We start from the raw sequence: 19,382 nt of genomic DNA, 5'->3' as shown, positions 1-19,382 counted from the left end.
AGAAGCTCCCCTCCCCTAGGCCACCAAGCACTACCACACACCTAAAATAACACCATTTGTCATTCATTCCTTCAGGTCCAACATTGTCTTCCCTGTATTTTCTTTATATATATATATTTTTTTTTTTTTTTTTTTTTAATATTTATTTCACCTATTTTTAATTTTTGGCTGCGTTGGGTCTTCGTTGCTGGGCGCTGGCTTTCTCTAGTTGCAGCGAGCGGGGGCTACTCTTTGTTGCAGTGCGCGGACTTCTCATTGCTGTGGCTTCTCTTGTTGCGGAGCACGGGCTCTAGGTACACGGGCTTCAGTAGTTGTGGCTCAGGCTCTAGAGTGCAGGCTCAGTAGTTGTGGCGCACGGGCTTAGTTGCTCTGTGGCATGTGGGAGCTTCCCGGATCAAGGCTCGAACCCGTGTCCCCTGCATTAGCAGGCAGATTCTTAACCACTGCACCACCAGGGAAGCCCTTCCCTGTATTTTCAAGTACAGTCACTCCTGGGACGCTCAGCTGTCCAGATCACCCCTTGGTGTGGGGAGCATCCCTCAGGGTCCGCGCCACCACAGCTCAGGGCTGGCCAACAGCCTTCCCCCTTGGCTCCTAACTCTGGGCCTTTCCTGGCCTTGCTCTCCAGGGCTGGCCCTTTTAGCCTCTCTGATCCCGAGAAAGGAAGCAATGTTTCCTGGGAAAGTCTCTCCCCAAATCTTCCCGGAGCACCTGAGGCTGTTGTCTCTGCCCAGGGGAGCAGCTTGCCTGGCAATCCCACCCTTAGTGCCTCTGGGAGGAGGGGTGGTCTCTCCGTATCAGGAGCACCTGGGGTCTGGTTCAGTAGTAACAGGTGCCCGACCTCCAGGTCCTGAAGGTCAGGTCGGAAGTCCCTGCATTTCCCCTCATCCCTGATTGACCAGGCCTGTTTCTCTAATTCCATGCATGACTTGTCCCCTTCTGTCTCCAGAGCAGAAAGCCCTGCTGCCCTCTCTCCTACCCAGACCAGCCCAGGCAGTCAGAGGTCCAACCTCTGCTCCCCTTGAACTACACCTTCCTGTCTCCCCTCCCCACCACGCTTAGCCTCTTTCTAGGCCAGGCCTTGGAGCAGCACCCCTGACCCCATGGCCAGTCTCCACCACCCAGAGTTCCCATCCTGCTTGGAAATGCCACTGTGCTCTCTCTTCCTTTCATGCCGGATGTTCCTACTGAGTCAGACTCGTCTACATTCCCAGTGATGGTGACGCACCCAGGCTACACACACACACACACACACACACACACACACACACACACTTGCTTCTTCTCCCACCCTCTCCACGTGCTGCCTACTGAGTTCCAGCCTAGTCTCTGAAGGTCAGGGCAGGGCCCTGGTGGGGTGGCAGTTGGGCCCCCTGTCTCCTGCCCCATGCTGTGTGGTTGGAGCTGGAAGGCCCACAGAGCACCAGCCTGGGAGGGGGAGATGCAGCTGAGACCTTATGTTCCCTGTTGTCTTTGGAACCCAGGTCCCCAGACCAGGTTTGGGGAGGGCAGGTGTAGATAGAGGAGGCGGTAGGAGCGAGGCAAGGTCTGCCGTACCCCTTGCGCCTGTTTCCAGCCAGGGTGGGGGCAGGACAGCAGCGGGGAGCAGCAGACACAGGTAGAAATCCAGCTCTCCTGCAGGGAGGGCGACCCAGATCCCTGGAAGGCCCTGCAGGAAAGGACTCCCCTAAACTAGTGGCAAAGACCTCTGGACCCAGCAGGCTGGAGGCCCATGTGCCCAGGAGAAACCAATAGTCAGACAGCCCCACGGTGGCCGGCCATGTGCTTCCCAAGTGTTACTCACACAATAGTCACGCCTCAGAGCAGTCTCCTATTTTCTCCAGGGTCTCTGGTGTGCCTGTTTGCTCCCCCGTGGACAGAGGCTCTCTGAGGGCAGGAATGGTGTGCCAAGGGGCTCTAAATCCCCAGGGCCTGGCCCAGTGCCCCTGCACACTACAGAGCCTCCCTCGGCGCTTGCAGAATGAATACATGAGTGAGGAAGCCATGCTATCCTATGCGTGGCTGTGGGTACTTGTGCATTGGCTGTGGCTGCCCTTCCCTCCACCCAGAACACACGCAGCCTTGAGGGAGGCGGTGTCCGCTAAAGTCCCTAACCGTGAATTTCCTTTCCCTGTCTAGGGAAGGCAGGGTGTGACCAGCATTGTGTTCCCCAGGGGTGACCATGTCTCTGTTACTCTGTGTCACCACTAGGGGGCAGCAGGGTTACCGAAGCCTGGTTGGGGGGCCCTCTTCCCCTCCCTTCTGCTCCCAGCGCCCCTCCCACAAGTCCCCATAACCCCCACCTCCCAACTCCATCAGACCAGAGAAGCCACATGCGTTGCAGGAGCCTCATTTTATTGGTGATGAGGCCAGAGAGGTAGCACCCCTCTGCCTAGGCTGCCCAGCCTGTTTGTGGCTCAGATGAACCTAGCAGCCAGGCACCTGCCTCCTGACCAGCTCTTTTCCTGGCTGTCCCAACAACGCTGTTTCTCCTGATACTTCACTGTGTGCCCTCCCTCTCTCTACGCAGGGATGGGCCTGTCGTCCCGGGCCGCAGGTCTGGGTCGTGTCTCTTCCCTGGCTGGTCCCCCACCCTTTCAGGCAGCCTGCCGGCTGGGCCCATAGCACTACCACCCCACCCTCAGCGCCTCCCTGGATCAAGAAACTGCTGTCATGACTCCTACTGACCAGAGGTTTAGTGCAGGCCTCTCAGGTCAGGCCAGGCCTGGCCCTGGGTGGGGAGGACTCAGAATGCATGAGGTAGGGCCAGAGGGACAAGCTCTTGGCAGGCTCTAGATGCCAGGGACGGTCTGGGCCCTACCACTCCCAAGAGCACACATGCCAGAGCAGGGTGGGGCCGAAGTCCTTTGAAGCATCAGGTGGCAGAAGGATGGTTCGGGGAACCCCTCCTCCATTCTGCTCTCCAGGGCACGCCCTGGGCTGGGGCATCCTGAGCTTTCCAGCTCCAGGTCGGCAGTGGGAAGAAAACCCTGACGTGGAACCGAACCCCTGAGCTACTTCACCAGGTCCGGTCAATGAGGGAACAAAAAGTGAAGACCCAGGCGCTACCTCAGAGGCACCTGACGATACCAGGCCACGTAAGCCTGAGGCCAGGGTGACATAAGACTCATCAGTTGAGGAGTTTTGCTTGCTGCAGGACAGGCCAATAAATCGGAGATGAGGTATAGCCAGCAGACAGAGAAGATGGCAGACTAAAGTCTCAAAATAACCATCTTATCGGGGTTTGGATGCCAGTTTCTTTTATAGCACAGAGAGGGGGAGGAGAGAGGCAGTAAAGTAAAAAGGCCAGACGTTTTGCAAATATCCCCTGGAATGGCCAGCCTCCGGGAAGGGATGTGTTAAGTGTTAATTTCTTCTTTCTCTTAGCCATCCACAGGTGGACAGGGTCTGGATGTTTGCCTGAACAAAAGGCACTTGGTTTAACATTCTGGCAGAGGGGCAGGGTTCCCCGAGGCAGGCCATTATGTATACACAATATCCTTTTAGTGAACAAAAGCAGGGGAAAGCAAAGGTTAAAGTAAAAGAAACAGATCCTACATGTAGTCAGATTTGGCTCTTCCCTGCTACAATTTTCCAGGAGATAACCTTCCAGGGGATGAGCAAGACTCAGCAAGGGGATGGCAGTGAGAGTGCTGCATGAAGCGGTAGTGGCTTCTTACCAGTAAGAAAACATTAGGGGACTTCCCTGGTGGTCCAGTGGGTAAGACTCCGTGCTCCCAATGCAGGGGGCCCGGGTTCGATCCCTGGTCGTGGAACTAGATCCTGCATGCTGCAACTTAGAGTCCGCATGCCACAACAAAGATCCCGCGTGCCGTACAACCAAGACCCGGCGCAGCCAAATAAATTAAAAAAAAAAAAGAGAGAGAGAGAGAGACCCTTAAGTTAGGAAAGTGCAGACCAGACCAGGTAGGTCACTGAAGGGCAGACTGAGGGGACAAAGCCGTCCAGAGGGACTCACTGAAGGTTTGACAGCAGGGGCTGAGTAGGCCATGCAGTGGTTTAGGAAGCCAGGGAGGAGGCTGAGTCCAGATCGTGGAGGGAGGGGTCTGTACCAGAGAGGTCAGAGGAGTTTCCAGGGAAGGGTCTCAGGCCTGGGGTCCTCATGGATGTGGGGAGCAGGCCGGGCTTGCCTGCATGTGCCCAGGGTGCTCCTTCCTCTAGGCAGGCAGAGAGGCTGGAAGGCTGGCTTGGGACAGACAGGCTCTCCCCATCTTGAAGCTCATCACAGGGGCCTCTCATGGGGATGAGGTGTGGGTGGGGTCACACCCTCCAGGGATAGGGAAAAGGTCTGGCACAGTTTTCAGGGGCGGAGAGAAGGACAGAAGCCCAAGAGGAGGCCGAGGGATTGCTGAGAGCTGGCCTTTGGAATGGCAGGGGGTGGATGCCGGCTCTCTTGAGGTGGTATCACCCAGCCTAGAGGCTTCAAGGCAGAAGAGGGCAACCAGGGTGAGAGAGAGCACGCTGAAATGCCTGGGACACCACAGTCATCACAGGGAAGAGGAAGCAGCCTGGGGGTGGAAGGGAAGTAGGGTGACCAATTGTCCAGGTTTGCCTGAACCTGAGCCCATCTTAGCACTGAAAGTCCTGTGTCCAGAAGTCCCCCCATTCCTAGGCACACCTGGATGTCTGGTCACTTTATGGGGAAGGAGGCTGGGGCAGGGAGGGAAACTTCACCTGTGAGTGAAATACTCTGAGTGATGCCAGAGGCCAAAGGCGCAGATGTGTCCCTCAGGAAGATCCCACTGAGAGCAAGGGGATGAACGATGAGGCCAGGAAGACAAATAGGTCATCAGTGCTAATACTGATAATCATAATAACACCTTGCACTTACATCTAACACTGCCAAAGCCCTCACACATGTGATGTCATTTGATCTCATCAAGCTTTGAAATCTGTGGATTAGCCAGGGCTAGTGTTATTCGATTCTCTTTGGCGATCAGGGTCAGTGACCCGACCGGGAGTCTCGTGGTCGGGTGGGGGCCTCCCGCTGCACCGGCCGCATCCCTGCAGCACCCTCTGCAGCCCAGGTCAAGGCCGGCCACCTCTGCCCTCCTGCCAGGAGAAACCTGTCCCCCCAAACCCTGCAAAGGTGCCTGGCTGTCCCGCCTCCCTCCCCACCCCACCCCCCAGGACAGCCCAGGAGCAAGGGCCTTGCTGGCTCTGCTGACAGGGATTGGGGATCACAGAGAGGGCCAACATCCTGCCTTTTGGCCTTCACGATCAGTCCACACGCTCCCTGAGGCACCCCCACCCATGGCCTCTACTGCTTCTGGAGATGCCCTCAGCCTCTCCTCTCCCTGAGCCCAGAAATGTCTCTCCTTCCTCCCAGAGTGCCTTTCTTCTCCACTTGGTTGCCTTTCTGGTAGGGAAGGGCCACCTCTCTCTGCCAGGCAATAAACCCAAGCACTTGGTAAGCACTTACTATCTGTAAGGCACAGTGCCAGAGGGTAGAGGGGACCCACACGAGGTCGAGGCTCTGCTCACCCCCAACATCTTAGGATTGGGTAGAGGGATCCCACAGAACATCGTGCTCTGCTATAAATTGATTCCAGGACTTCCCTGGTGGTGCAGTGGTTACGAATCCTCCTGCCAACGCAGGGGACACGGGTTCGAACCCTGGTCCGGGAGGATCCCACATGCCGCGGAGTAACTAAGCCCGTGCTCCACAGCTACTGAGCCTGTGCTCTAGAGTCCATGTTCCGCAACAAGAGAAGCCACCGCAGCGAGAAGCCCGCGCACCCAACAAAGAGTAGCCCCCGCTCGCCGCAACTAGAGAAAGCCTGCGCACAGCAACTAAGACCCAATACAGCCAATAAATAAATAAATAAATAAGACATTATTAAGCAAGACTAATCCATTAAAAAAAAAAAATTGACTCCAGTGTGCCCACCCACTGCTGTGGACATCCTCCTCACCTCCCGAAGGCCTGCACCCCACCCAGACCACTCGGACTGTCCTCGCTTCTCTGTTCACCCCATCAAGATGGGTCTACCTCTAAATTGGGAGATTGGGATTGACATATACACACTACTATATATAAAACAGATAACTAATAAGGACCTACTGTATAGCACAGGGAACTACTCAATACTCTATAATGACCTATATGGGAAAAGAATCTTATAAAGAGTGGATATATGTATATGTATAACTGATTCACTTTGCTGTACACCTGAAACTAACACAACATTGTAGATCAACTATACTCTGATAAAAATTAAAAAAAAAAAAAATGATGGGTCTACCTCCTCGGCCCAAGGCCTCTGTACCTCCTACTGCCTGCCTGCAGTGATGCAGGCCCGGAGCCCAGACCCTAACTCCAGAGATGCAGAGAACCAGGGTACTGAACCTTGAGCCCAGAGCATGAGGCCCCACTGCCCTCCTCAGCCCTGCAGTCCCCTCTCCCCCTGGGGGGTCCATGAAGCCATAGGCCTCTCCTTTTAGCTTTCTGCCAAAGGCTGGGGCTGGGGGTGAACAGGTCATGACATCAGGGTCCCGGAAGGGGAAAAGGAGGATTCTTGGAAGAGGGGGGCTGGGAGGGCTGGGGACGGCAGGGCGTGGTGGCCACAGGTAGTACCATTCAGGCAGCGTGGGCTGGAAGGTGTGAGCTCTGCAGATATCACGCCTTTGTAAACCTCCACCCGTCCTCTGTGCACTAGCTCCCCTAAGGCTCACAGCAAATATGTACATGACGGATTAATAACTCCCCATCTAGTCATAAACCAAAGTCCTTTGCCCACAGTGTTACCAAAGCAGGCTGGAATTTTTCAGAAATGCATTCCTGAAAAGAGAGACAACGTAATGTGGAGAAGGGGCCCAGGCTCTAGACTCAGATGGTCCTCGATTGGGACTAACTACACGCTGGCTGGGTGACCTCAGGCGAGTTTCTTAACTTCTCTGAATCCTGGCGTTTCCTAATCTATAAAAGAGAGGAAGATAATAACACCTATCCCCAAGAGCTGATGTGAAATAATTGGTATTTTAAAAGAAACTGACACACAACTACTTTCCTTTCCTGCCCACCATGGAAATAACAGAGAATCACTATTTTCCTCCTCTCCATTTTCCAAATTGTTTTCTGATGTGGTTATGTTGCTTCTGTTTTTACAGCTCTGATTGAGGCCAAAATGATATACCAGAAATGGCACAAAATGTACAATTTGATAAGTTTTGCCGTGTGTTTACCCCATGAAACCATCCTCACAATCAAGGTAATGAACACATCCATGAAACCCAAAACTTTCCTCATGTCCCTTTCTAATGTCTCCCCCCAGCCCCTCCCCCTCCCACCACGCTTTCCCCGGGCAACCACTGATCTGCTGTCATTATCAACTGGTTCACATTTTCTAGAATTTTATAGACACTTATGTAGTATGGATTCTTTATGTCTTGCTTCCTTCACCAGCAGTTATTTTGAGGTTCACTTATGTTTTTGTATCAATAGTTCATTCCTTTTTACTGTCGTATCCCATGGAGTGCATGCACCATGATCCGTTTATTCATTCACATATTGGTGGACATTTGAGAAGTTCCCCAGTTTTTAGCTATTCCAAACAAAGTTACTACATTCAAGTATAAACCTTAGTGAGGCCCAGGTTTTCCCTTCTCTCCGGCAGGTCACTGTTTAAAAATGAATTTAAAGCAGTTCAGGTGCATCCAGTTCAACAAGGCTTTTTATAGGAGAACCTAGAGAGAGCAGCTGCTTTAACTTCTCTGCCTCCTCCTGCATGTTCTCGATTTCACATGGTCCTTGTTCTCCTTGATCGAAACAGGGCCCCTCCGAGCCCCTTCGCCTAGTTGAGGGTGTGAGTGTCAGCTGGCCTCGGTTTCACCCATCACGGTGAGCCCAGGGGTGGGCAGCATGAGCTCAGGTCAGCCAGGGGACTGCCATCATGGGAGAGATCCTCCTCCTTCTCCTTTTTCCAGAAAATAAAAAATGTTTTTAATATGTAAAAAAGAGAGAAAAATAAACAAAATATAAACCACAGAAATGGAGACCAGTTACTACCCAACAGTAACTACACTCCAACCTTGCATTCATGCACCAGATTTTTATTGGGCACCTGCTGAGGGCCAGGAGAGCTGCTAAGGGCCAGTCCCTGGGGATACAAAGGTAAGCAGATAGTCCCACGGAGCAGGATACAGGAGAAGAAAGATGCAGGGAGAGAGGGGATGCCTTGTAACAGGGGCATCTGGTCTGTCTGCAGGGGCCTAAGGGAAGCCAAGGGGTGTGGCACAAGCAAGAGGCCAGACGATTCAGCTGGGCCGGGCCGCAGGGGCTTGCAGAGCACAGAGCAAGCTGGTGGTCTGGACTGCAAAACCCTAGGCTTGCTTCCCGCTTGGCGACATTCCAACTCCAAAGTCCCCTCTTCTTCTTTTCTTTTTTCTCTTTTTTCAGTGTCCTGGAAATTTATTAATCTTATCCCCAGTTCTATTTAAAAAACTTTTTTTAATTGAAGTATAGTTGATTTACAATATTGTGTTAGTTTCAGGTGTACAGCATAGTGCTTCAGTATTTTTGCAGATTATATTCCATTATAGGTTATTACAAGATAATGAGTATAATTCCCATGCTATAGAGTATAGCCTTTTTCCTTATCTATTTTATATATAGTAGTTTTTAATCTGTGAATCCCATACCCTTAATTTGTCCCTCCCCACTTTGGTAAGCACAAGTTTGTTTTTTTTCTGACTCACTCAATTTCCACTCCCAGGCGAGCCGCCTGAGCTGGGGCAGCACATGTGAGAACTCAGGCCTGGGGCTTGGCTCCCAGGGCACAGATTCCAGAGGCCTCTCCACTAGGCTCACTGTTTCCTCCTCCCCCCATGGAAGAAGGTGATAATCTCACTGTTTTGTATGAGTCAGTGGGTTAACTAAGTGTGTGAAGCACCTCCGGGCCTGGCATTTACTAGGAGCTCCATAAGTGTTTAGAGACGGCCCTCTGGGTGCTAAACAGCCTCGCCAGGGTATGGGCCCCCTGCCTTGGTTCTGTGGCATCTTGTTACCAGGCTGATGGGGTAACGGGTTCTTCCCTGCTCCTTCCCACCCACTCCACCCTTACACACACACACCCCCACACACACACCCTGTTTCCAGCTGCTCTTTGCCCAGTTAAAGATTAGCCCAGCCCCCCTCATTCCTCCACACCTTCAGCCCAGGATCCTCCCAGCGCACCTGGCCCACCCCAGCCCCTCCCTATCCTTTACAAATATACCTGAGGACAAATAGCCTCAGACTGCCTCTTGCCCTCTGCTCTGCACTCCCAGGTAAGGGTCTGGCTCCGCTGGCTGTGGGCTCTGTGAGTGCTGTGGGCCTGTGTGGTCATGGTCTCCCTGGGTATGTGTGTGTGTGTACTGAATTGGTACCTGTGCCTCTGTGTCTCTTTGTGTGGGTGACATTCGTGCACAGGCGCGCGCGTGTGTCTCTCATAAACGCAATGTGGGTCTGTGTGCTATGTGTCTAGGTGCCTGACCCCACTCCTGGGTCTGCGCTCTCTTCTTGAGTTAGAATTGCATTTACAGCCTCTGATGCGCCAGGCACAGGGGTTTAGCTGAGGGTCCAGGAGATTATGTTAGTTCCCTTCCAGAGCCACCAACTCCTACCCCTCAAGCACTTTGGCCTGAACTGGGGACAGACAGTCCAAGGCCTGTCTTTTTTTTTTTAATTGAGGTATAATTAACGATAAGGTTAGATTAGTGTCAGGTGTACAGCAGCTTGTACCTTTCGACCCCCTCTACCCATTTCACCCAGGTCCCACCCCCTGCCTCTGGCAACCACCCATCTGTTCTCAGTATCTGTGAGCTTGAGGTGTTTTTTTGTTTGTTTGGGGAATTTTTTTAGGTTCCACATGTAAGTGAGATTATATGATACTTGTCTTTCTCTGTCTGACTTATTTCACTCAACATAATGCCCTCAAGGTCCACCCATGTTGTCACAAACAGCAAGATTTCATTCTTTCTTATGGCTGAATAATATTCATTATTTATAATATAAATTTTATCCATTCATCTGTTGATGGACACTTAAGCTGTTTTCATGTCTTGACTATTGTAAATAATGCTGCAATGAACATGGGGGTGCATGTATCATTTCAAATTAGTATTTTTGTTTTCTTCAGATAAATATCCAGAAGTGGAATTACTGGATCATATGGCAGTTCTATTTTTAATTTTTTGAGGAACCAACATACTGTTTTTCATAGTGACTGCACCAATTTACATTCCCTTTTCTCCACATCCTCGCCAACACTTATTTTTTGTCTTTTGGATGATAGCCATTCTAACAGGTGTGAGGTGATATCTCGTTGTGGTTTTGGTTTTCATTTCCATGATGGTTACTGATGTTCAGCACCTTTTCATGTACCTGCTGGCCATCTGTATGTCTTCTTTGGTAAAATGTCAGGTTCTTCGCCCATTTTTTTTTTAATTAATTAATTAATTTCTTTATTTTTGGCTGCGTTGGGTCTTCATTGCTGCGCGCAGGCTTTCTCTAGTTGTGGTGAGCAGAGGGTACTCTTCGTTGCCGTGCTTGGACTTCTCACTGCAGCGTCTTCTCTTGTTGTGGAGCATGGGCTCTAGGTGCGCGGGCTTCAGTAGGTGTGGTGCGTGGGCTCAGTAGTTGTGGCTCGCAGGATCTAGAGCGCAGGCTCAGTAGTTGTGGTGAACGGGCTTAGTTGCTCCGCGGCATGTGGGATCTTCCCGGACCACGGCTCAAATCCGTGTCCCCTGCATTGGCAGGGAGATTCTTAACCACTGTGCCACCAGGGAAGCCCCTCTGCCCATTTTTTTTTTTTTTTTTTTTATTTGTCTGAAACATTTATATTGACATATTTCCATACATATTTCCATACAAATACAAATATAAGATTTTTAGAAATTTCATGTAATGTCTGAAACATTTATATTAACATATTTCCATACAAATAACCCAATGAAAGTTTAGTATTAGTTGTTTTGTTTGTTTTTTTATACTGCAGGTTCTTATTAGGCATCAGTTTTATACACATCAGTGTATACATGTCAATCCCAATCGCCCAATTCAGCACACCACCATCCCCACCCCACCGCAGTTTTCCCCCCTTGGTGTCCATATGTCCATTCTCTACATCTGTGTCTCAACTTCTGCCCTGCAAACTGGCTCATCTGTACCATTTTTCTAGGTTCCGCATACATGCATTAATATACGATATTTGTTTTTCTCTTTCTGACTTACTTCACTCTGTATGACAGTCTCTAGATCCATCCACGTCTCAACAAATGACTCAATTTCGTTCCTTTTTATGGCTGAGTAATATTCCATTGTATATATGTACCACATCTTCTTTATCCATTCGTCTGTTGATGGGCATTTAGGTTGCTTCCATGACCTGGCTATTGTAAATAGTGCTGCAATGAACATTCGGGTGCATGTGTCTTTTTGAATTACGGTTTTCTCTGGGTATATGCCCAGTAGTGGGATTGCTGGGTCATATGGTAATTCTATTTTTAGTTTTTTAAGGAACCTCCATATTGTTCTCCATAGTGGCTGTATCAATTTACATTCCCACCAACAGTGCAAGAGGGTTCCCTTTTCACCACACCCTCTCCAGCATTTGTTGTTTGTAGATTTTCTGATGATGCCCATTCTAACAGGAGTGAGGTGATACCTCATTGTAGTTTTGATTTGCATTTCTCTAATAATTAGTGATGTTGAGCATCTTTTCATGTGCTTCGTGGCCGTCTGTATGTCTTCTTTGGAGAAATGTCTATTTAGGTCTTCTGCCCATTTTTGGATTGGGGTGTTTGTTTCTTTGATATTGAGCTGAATGAGCTGTTTATATATTTTGGAGATTAATCCTTTGTCCGTTGATTCATTTGCAAATATTTTCTCCCATTCTGAGGGTTGTCTTTTCGTCTTGTTTATGGTTTCCTTTGCTGTGCAAAAGCTTTGAAGTTTCATTAGGTCCCACTTGTTTATTTTTGTTTTTATTTCCATTACTCTAGGAGGTGGATCAAAAAAGATCTTGCTGTGATTTATGTCAAAGAGTGTTCTTCCTATGTTTTCCTCTAAGAGTTTTATAGTGTCCAGTCTTACATTTAGGTCTCTAATCCATTTTGAGTTTATTTTTGTGTATGGTGTTAGGGAGTATTCTAATTTCATTCTTTTACATGTAGCTGTCCAGTTTTCCCAGCACCACTTATTGAAGAGACTGTCTTTTCTCCATTGTATATCTTTGCCTCCTTTGTCATAGATTAGTTGACCATAGGTGCGTGGGTTAATCTCTGGGCTTTCTATCTTGTTCCATTGATCTATGTTTCTGTTTTTGTGCCAGTACCATATTGTCTTGATTACTGTAGCTTTGTAGTATAGTCTGAAGTCAGGGAGTCTGATTCCTCCAGCTCCATTTTTTTGCCTCAAGACTGCTTTGCCTATTCGGGGTCTTTTGTGTCTCCATACAAATTTTAAGATGATTTGTTCTAGCTCCGTAAAAAATGCCATTGGTAATTTGATAGGGATTGCATTGAATCTGTAGATTGCTTTGGGTAGTATACTCATTTTCACAATGTTGATTCTTCCAATCCAAGAACATGGTATATCTCTCCATCTGTTGGTATCATCTTTAATTTCTTTCATCAGTGTCTTATAGTTTTCTGCATACAGGTCTTTTGTCTCCCTAGGTAGGTTTATTCCTAGGTATTTTATTCTTTTTGTTGCAATGGTAAATGGGAGTGTTTCCATAATTTCTCTTTCAGATTTTTCATCATTAGTGTATAGGAATGCAAGAGATTTCTGTGCATTAATTTTGTATCCTGCAACTTTACCATATTCATTAATTAGCTCTAGCAGTTTTCTGGTGGCAGTTTTAGGATTCTCTATGTATAGTATCATGTCATCCGCAAACAGTGACAGTTTTACTTCTTCTTTTCCAATTTGTATTCCTTCTATTTCTTTTTCTTCTCTGATTGCCGTGGCTAGGACTTCCAAAACTATGTTGAATAATAGTGGTGAGAGTGGACATCCTTGTCTCGTTCCTGATCTTAGAGGAAATGCTTTCAGTTTTTCACCATTGAGAATGATGTTTGCTGTGGGTTTGTCATATATGGCCTTTATTATGTGGAGGTAGGTTCCCTCTATGCCCACTTTCTGGAGAGTTTTTATCAGAAATGGGTGTTGAATTTTGTCAAAAGCTTTTTCTGCATCTATTGAGATGATCATATGGTTTTTATTCTTCAATTTGTTAATATGGTGTATCACATTGATTGATTTGCGTATATTGAAGAATCCTTGCATCCCTGGGATAAATCCCACTTGATCGTGGTGTATGATCCTTTTAATGTGTTGTTGGATTCTGTTTGCTAGTATTTTGTTGAGGATTTTTGCATCTATATTCATCAGTGATATTGGTCTGTAATTTTCTTTTTTTGTAGTGTCTTTGTCTGGTTTTGGTATCAGGGTGATGGTGGCCTCATAGAATGAGTTTGGGAGTGTTCCTTCCTCTGCAATTTTTTGGAAGAGTTTGAGAAGGATGGGTGTTAGCTCTTCTCTTAATGTTTGATAGAATTCACCTGTGAAGCCATCTGGTCCTGGACTTTGGTTTGTTGGAAGATTTTTAATTCCAGTTTCAATTTCATTACTTGTGATTGGTCTGTTCATATTTTCTCTTTCTTCCTGGTTCAGTCTTGGAAGGTTATACCTTTCTAAGAATTTGTCCATTTCTTCCAGGTTGTCCATTTTATTGGCATAAAGTTGCTTGTAGTAGTCTCTTAGGATGCTTTGTATTTCTGCAGTGTCTGTTGTAACTTCTCCTTTTTCATTTCTGATTTTATTGATTTGAGTCCTCTCCCTCTTTTTCTTGATGAGTCTGGCTAATGGCTTATCAATTTTGTTTATCTTCTCAAAGAACCAACTTTTAGTTTTATTGATCTTTGCTATTGTTTTCTTTGTTTCTATTTCATTTATTTCTGCTCTGATCTTTATGATTTCTTTCCTTCTGCTAACTTTGGGTTTTGTTTGTTCTTCTTTCTCTAGTTTCTTTAGGTGTAAGGTTAGATTGTTTACTTGAGCTTTTTCTTGTTTCTTTAGGTAGGCTTGTATAGCTATAAACTTCCCTCTTAGAACTGCTTTTGCTGCATCCCATAGGTTTTGGGTCGTCGTGTTTTCATTGTCATTTGTCTCTAGGTATTTTTTGATTTCCTCTTTAATTTCTTCAGTGATCTCTTGGTTATTTAGTAACGTATTGTTTAGCCTCCATGTGTTTGTCCTTTTTACGTTTTTTTCCCTGTAATTCATTTCTAATCTCATAGCGTTGTGGTCAGAAAAGATGCTTGATATGATTTCAATTTTCTTAAATTCACTGAGGCTTGATTTGTGACCCAAGATGTGATCTATCTTGGAGAATGTTCCGTGCGCACTTGAGAAGAACGTGTAATCTGCTGTTTTTGGATGGAATGTCCGATATATATCAATTAAATCTATCTGGTCTATTGTGTCATTTAAAGCTTCTGTTTCCTTATTTATTTTCATTTTGGATGATCTGTCCATTGGTGTAAGTGAGGTGTTAAAGTCCCCCACTATTATTGTGTTACTGTCGATTTCCTCTTTTATAGCTGTTAGCAGTTGCCTTATGTATTGAGGTGCTCCTATGTTGGGTGCATATATATTTATAATTGTTATATCTTCTTCTTGGATTGATCCCTTGATCATTATGTAGTGTCCTTCCTTGTCTCTTGTAACATTCTTTATTTTAAAGTCTATTTTATCTGATATGAGTATAGCTACTCCAGCTTTCTTTTGATTTCCATTTGCATGGAATATCTTTTTCCATCCCCTCACTTTCAGTCTGTATGTGTCCCTAGGTCTAAAGTGGGTCTCTTGTAGACAGCATATATATGGGTCTTGTTTTTGTATCCATTCAGCCAGTCTATGTCTTTTGGTTGGGGCATTTAATCCATTCACGTTTAAGGTAATAATCGATATGTATGTTCCTATGACCATTTTCTTAATTGTTTTGGGTTTGTTTTTGTAGGTCCTTTTCTTCTCTTGTGTTTCCCACTTAGAGAAGTTCCTTTAGCATTTGTTGTAGAGCTGGTTTGGTGGTGCTGAATTCTCTTAGCTTTTGCTTGTCTGTAAAGCTTTTGATTTCTCCATCAAATCTAAATGAGATCCTTGCTGGGTAGAGTAATCTTGGTTGTAGGTTCTTCCCTTTCATCACTTTAAGTATATCATGCCACTCCCTTCTGGCTTGTAGAGTTTCTGCTGAGAAATCAGCTGTTAACCTTATGGGAGTTCCCTTGTATGTTATTTGTCGTTTTTCCCTTGCTGCTTTCAATAATTTTTCTTTGTCTTTAATTTTTGCCACTTTGATTACTATGTGTCTCGGCGTGTTTCTCCTTGGGTTTATCCTGTATGGGACTCTCTGCGCTTCCTGGACTTGGGTGGCTATTTCCTTTCCCATGTTAGGGAAGTTTTCGACTATAATCTCTTCAAATATTTTCTCTGGTCCTTTCTCTCTCTCTTCTCCTTCTGGGACCCCTATAATGCGAATGTTGTTGCGTTTAATGTTGTCCCAGAGGTCTCTTAGGCTGTCTTCATTTCTTTTCATTCTTTTTTCTTTAGTCTGTTCCGCAGCAGTGAATTCCATCATTCTGTCTTCCAGGTCCCTTATCCGTTCTTCTGCCTCAGTTATTCTGCTATTGATTCCTTCTAGTGTAGTTTTCATTTCAGTTATTGTATTGTGCATCTCTGTTTGTTTGTTCTTTAATTCTTCTAGGTCTTTGTTAATCATTTCTTGCATCTTCTCAATCTTTGCCTCCATTCTTATTCCGAGGTCCTGGATCATCTTCACTATCATTATTCTGAATTCTTTTTCTGGAAGGTTGCCTATCTCCACTTCATTTAGTTGTTTTTCTGGGGTTTTTTCTTGTTCCTTCATCTGGTACATAGCCCTCTGCCTTTTCATCTTGTCTATCTTTCTGTAACTGTGGTTTTTGGTCCACAGGCTGCAGGATTATAGTTTTTCTTGCTTCTGTTTTCTGCCCTCTGGTGGTTGAGGCTATCTAAGAGGCTTGATGGGAGGCTCTGGTGGTGGGTAGAGCTGACTGTTGCTGTGGCGGTCAGAGCTCAGTAACCTCTGCCCATTTTTTAATGGGATTTTTTTTTTTTCCAAGGCCTGTCTTTTCTCTTTCTTCCAAGCCAGATACTGGCTGGCCCTAAGGTTTTCCTTACCACTCCCTCCCCAAGCCTAGTCCCATGGATCTCTTCCATACTTATTACTCACTAAGGGGAAGAAGGAGGTGACAGGGAGGACCATGGCATAGCTCAGAGGCTGACCTCAGCTGAACATTTCTTGCATAAGTAAAAGCCAACAAAAATGGGTGGTTCAAAAGGTGCCAGGGGGACTTCCCTGGTGGTCCAGTGGTTAAGGCTCCACGCTCCCAATGCAGGGGGCCTGGGTTCGATCCCTGGTCAGGGAACTAGATCCCACATGCTGCAACGAAGATCCAAATAAATTAATTAAAAAAAAAAAAAAAGGTGCCAGGGGCCTGTCTTGCAAGGGGCTGGGGCTGTTGTAGTACAGAAGTGTGTGCGTGTCTGTGTGTGTGAACATTTGTGCCTCTATGTTTGGCAACCATATGAGTACCAGAGTGCCCTCATGTCAAGTAGTTGGTCTGTATGTCACATATTAAATTCTGATTTGTGGGTCAGAAAAAAAAATTAATTAATATACCACATTTGCACTGGGTCCATTCTGGAGTGGTCCATCATGACCTATGCGCCAGCCCCAAGCAAGACAAGGCCAGCCTTGGCACCAGGGCACCTCAGAAGCTCCATCCTATGAGAGCACACTTATTGGCAAATGACAGATTGGCTCAGCCCCCAAGTCCCCTTCCAGTCCTGGTGGAAGGAGACAGGAACAAGCAGCTTGGATCAAGGAAGGTTTTCCATTCACTTGTGCCACGGGGGTAAATGTCTTAGGATCCCCTGGATCCCCCAGAGGCCCCTACCCACCAACCCCATCCTCCCTGCTCTGGGTGCACTGATCTCTCTAAGCCTCCCTCCCCACCTTTATGCCAGGCGTCTACACAGGGACAAGAGTCCCTAGGGACTGAGTACTGTGACCTGACACATGGTAGGCATGCTACATGAATAATTAACATGATTGAAATTGACCCAAGTAGAAATGAATTAATAGGGGGCTTCCCTGGTGGCACAGTGGTTAAGAATCCATCTGCCAATGCAGGGGACACGGGTTCGAGCCCTGGTCCGGGAAGCTCCCACATGATGCGGAGCAACTAAGCCCACGCGCCACAACTACTGAGCCCGCATACCACAACTACTGAAGCCTGCGTTCCTAGAGCCCGTGCTCTGCAACAAGGGAAGCCACCGCAATGAGAAGCCCACGCACTGCAACAAAGAGTAGCCCCCGCTCGCCACAACTAGAGAAAGCCCACGTGCAGCAACGAAGGCCCAATGCTGCCAAAAATAAATAAATAAATAAATTTATTTTTTAAAAAATGAATTAATACAGGATTGTGAGTCTGGGGGTGGATCTGGTGGGTCACGTGCGAGGGTGTAGTGTTCAGGGGTGCATAATGCTTTCATGTCTCCGTCTACCTACCATATGAATGAACCCAGTGCATCCGCTCAACACCCTTGCCTGGCGCCTACTCAGTGTCCAGCTCCATAGTGAGTCCCAAGCTAAGCCACAGGGAGCAGTTTTATCCCTTTCATCCCTTGAAGGGTCTACGTGTGTACATCCCTGGGAGGAAGAAGGAGAGACAGATTTAGATTACAGTAAACTAAACTTTACCTGTTGACTCACAGGTGTTCTTTTTGTCACTCCCTGTGCTTGCCCCATAAAGATGGAGCCAGGTAAGTACTGCAGCGGGAGGCTGTAGGGTGGAAGAAGGAAGAGAGAAGGAAGGGGAGGGTGGTGAAGGCAGGGGCAGTCAGTCAGTCACATCTACCGCAAGCCAAGAGTGTGTCTGTGTGTGTGTGTGTGTGGGTGGGTGGGTGGGTGGTGGTAGGGTTCCAAAATGAAAACAAGCCCTTAAATTTTGTAGTACACTCTACAGTTTAAGAAGCATGCCCACACATCCTTCATTTCACTAGATCTTCAACCTCAGGAGTAAAACAGGCAGGGGCTCCTCCTGCGTACACATGAGCTCTGGGGAAGTTAGGGGTCACGCTCAGGGTGAGGCCCTGGAGGTGTGGCTGGGTCTGGAGCCCTGAACACAGCTCTTGGCAACTGTGCCATTGGCTCCCCCTCACAAGGAACAAAAGACCATGCTGGCCCTCAAGAAATATAAATCTCAGACTTCCCTGGTGGTCCGGTGGTTAAGATTTCGCACTAACCCTGCAGGCGGTGCGGGTTTCATCCCTGGTCAGGGAAGTTCCACATGCTGTGTGATGCGGCCAAAAGAAAAAGAAAAAAGAAATATACGTCTCAGCAAGGAGGCGATTCTCACCAATGGAGCACTTCAGAACACCCAGGACCACGCAAATTAGTTACTGCAAGAATGAGCCCTCTGGGCCAGCAGCTGGGCAGTGAGGGCAGGCAGGACGGCCCAATCTAAGCAGACTTCCTGCAGGAATGCGACACAGAGTCAAGCAAGAGAGAGTTCCAAGTGGCAGGAGACATGAGCAAAGGCTAAGAGCTGGGACCAAAAGGTCATAAGCAGGAGCCAAGAAACAGCTGAGGATCTGAGTAGAGATTGCGCTGGGAAAAGTGGGATCTGGGGGGAGGAGGCAGAGGGGGAGACTGGGTGGGGCCCGCCTGAAGGTGGAAGTAGAAGAAACAGGGTTTTCACTGCAGATGCCTCCCTTAGTGTTAGGGAGTTTGGCCGAGGTTGGGAGGGCAGACAGCTGACAGAGTGAGGACAAGAACCCACACTTCCTAACTAGCCCCATCCCACCCAGGGGAACTCAGCTGGCTCTTGAGGCTTGTTGGAGGAGGGGGGTGGGAGGTGGGCACAAAATCAGCACCAGGAGGAAGACAGGATTCTCACTGCAGAACCAAATAACTAAAGCTATTTCTTTTTTTCCCTTCCTTTCCCACAGGTCCAAAGGATAGAAAGTTCCCCAGCCGTCTCCCCTTTTTCCTCCCCGCTGCCACGTGCCCCAGACCTCCAGCCCCTTCCTAGACCCTCAGGGAGCAGCCACAAGGTCCCCCAAATGCAGAATGGGGAGGCCTCAGCCCCAGCAGGGCATCACAGCGCAAGCTCACCCACTACCGGCGGCAGCCTTCTCCTCTGCTCCTCTCCTGTTTTCCCATCTGTCTCTCTCCTTTTCTCACATCCCCTCCCTGCCCCAGCAGCCCATCCTCTCTCCTGCTGCTTCCCCTCCTGTTCCATGCTTCTCTACATTCCTGGCTACTCACAGC

At 47.8% G+C, this 19,382-nt stretch overlaps 1 long non-coding RNA gene across 1 annotated transcript; it reads left to right on the top strand.

Annotated features, from left to right (window-relative positions):
- The first annotated feature begins 9,244 nt into the window (after nt 1-9,244).
- LOC132360503 (uncharacterized) lies at nt 9,245-19,377 on the top strand. Its single transcript, XR_009501113.1, has 3 exons — nt 9,245-9,288; nt 17,825-17,872; nt 19,061-19,377. It is a non-coding gene; the product is annotated as an uncharacterized LOC132360503 (long non-coding RNA).
- Nucleotides 19,378-19,382: the final 5 nt, after the last annotated feature.

This window comes from Balaenoptera ricei, chromosome 2 (genome assembly GCF_028023285.1).
Source record: "Balaenoptera ricei isolate mBalRic1 chromosome 2, mBalRic1.hap2, whole genome shotgun sequence".
Classification (NCBI taxonomy): domain Eukaryota; kingdom Metazoa; phylum Chordata; class Mammalia; order Artiodactyla; family Balaenopteridae; genus Balaenoptera; species Balaenoptera ricei.
The sequence above is the reverse complement of the archived record's forward strand: the minus strand, read 5'-3'. Positions and strand labels throughout refer to the sequence as shown.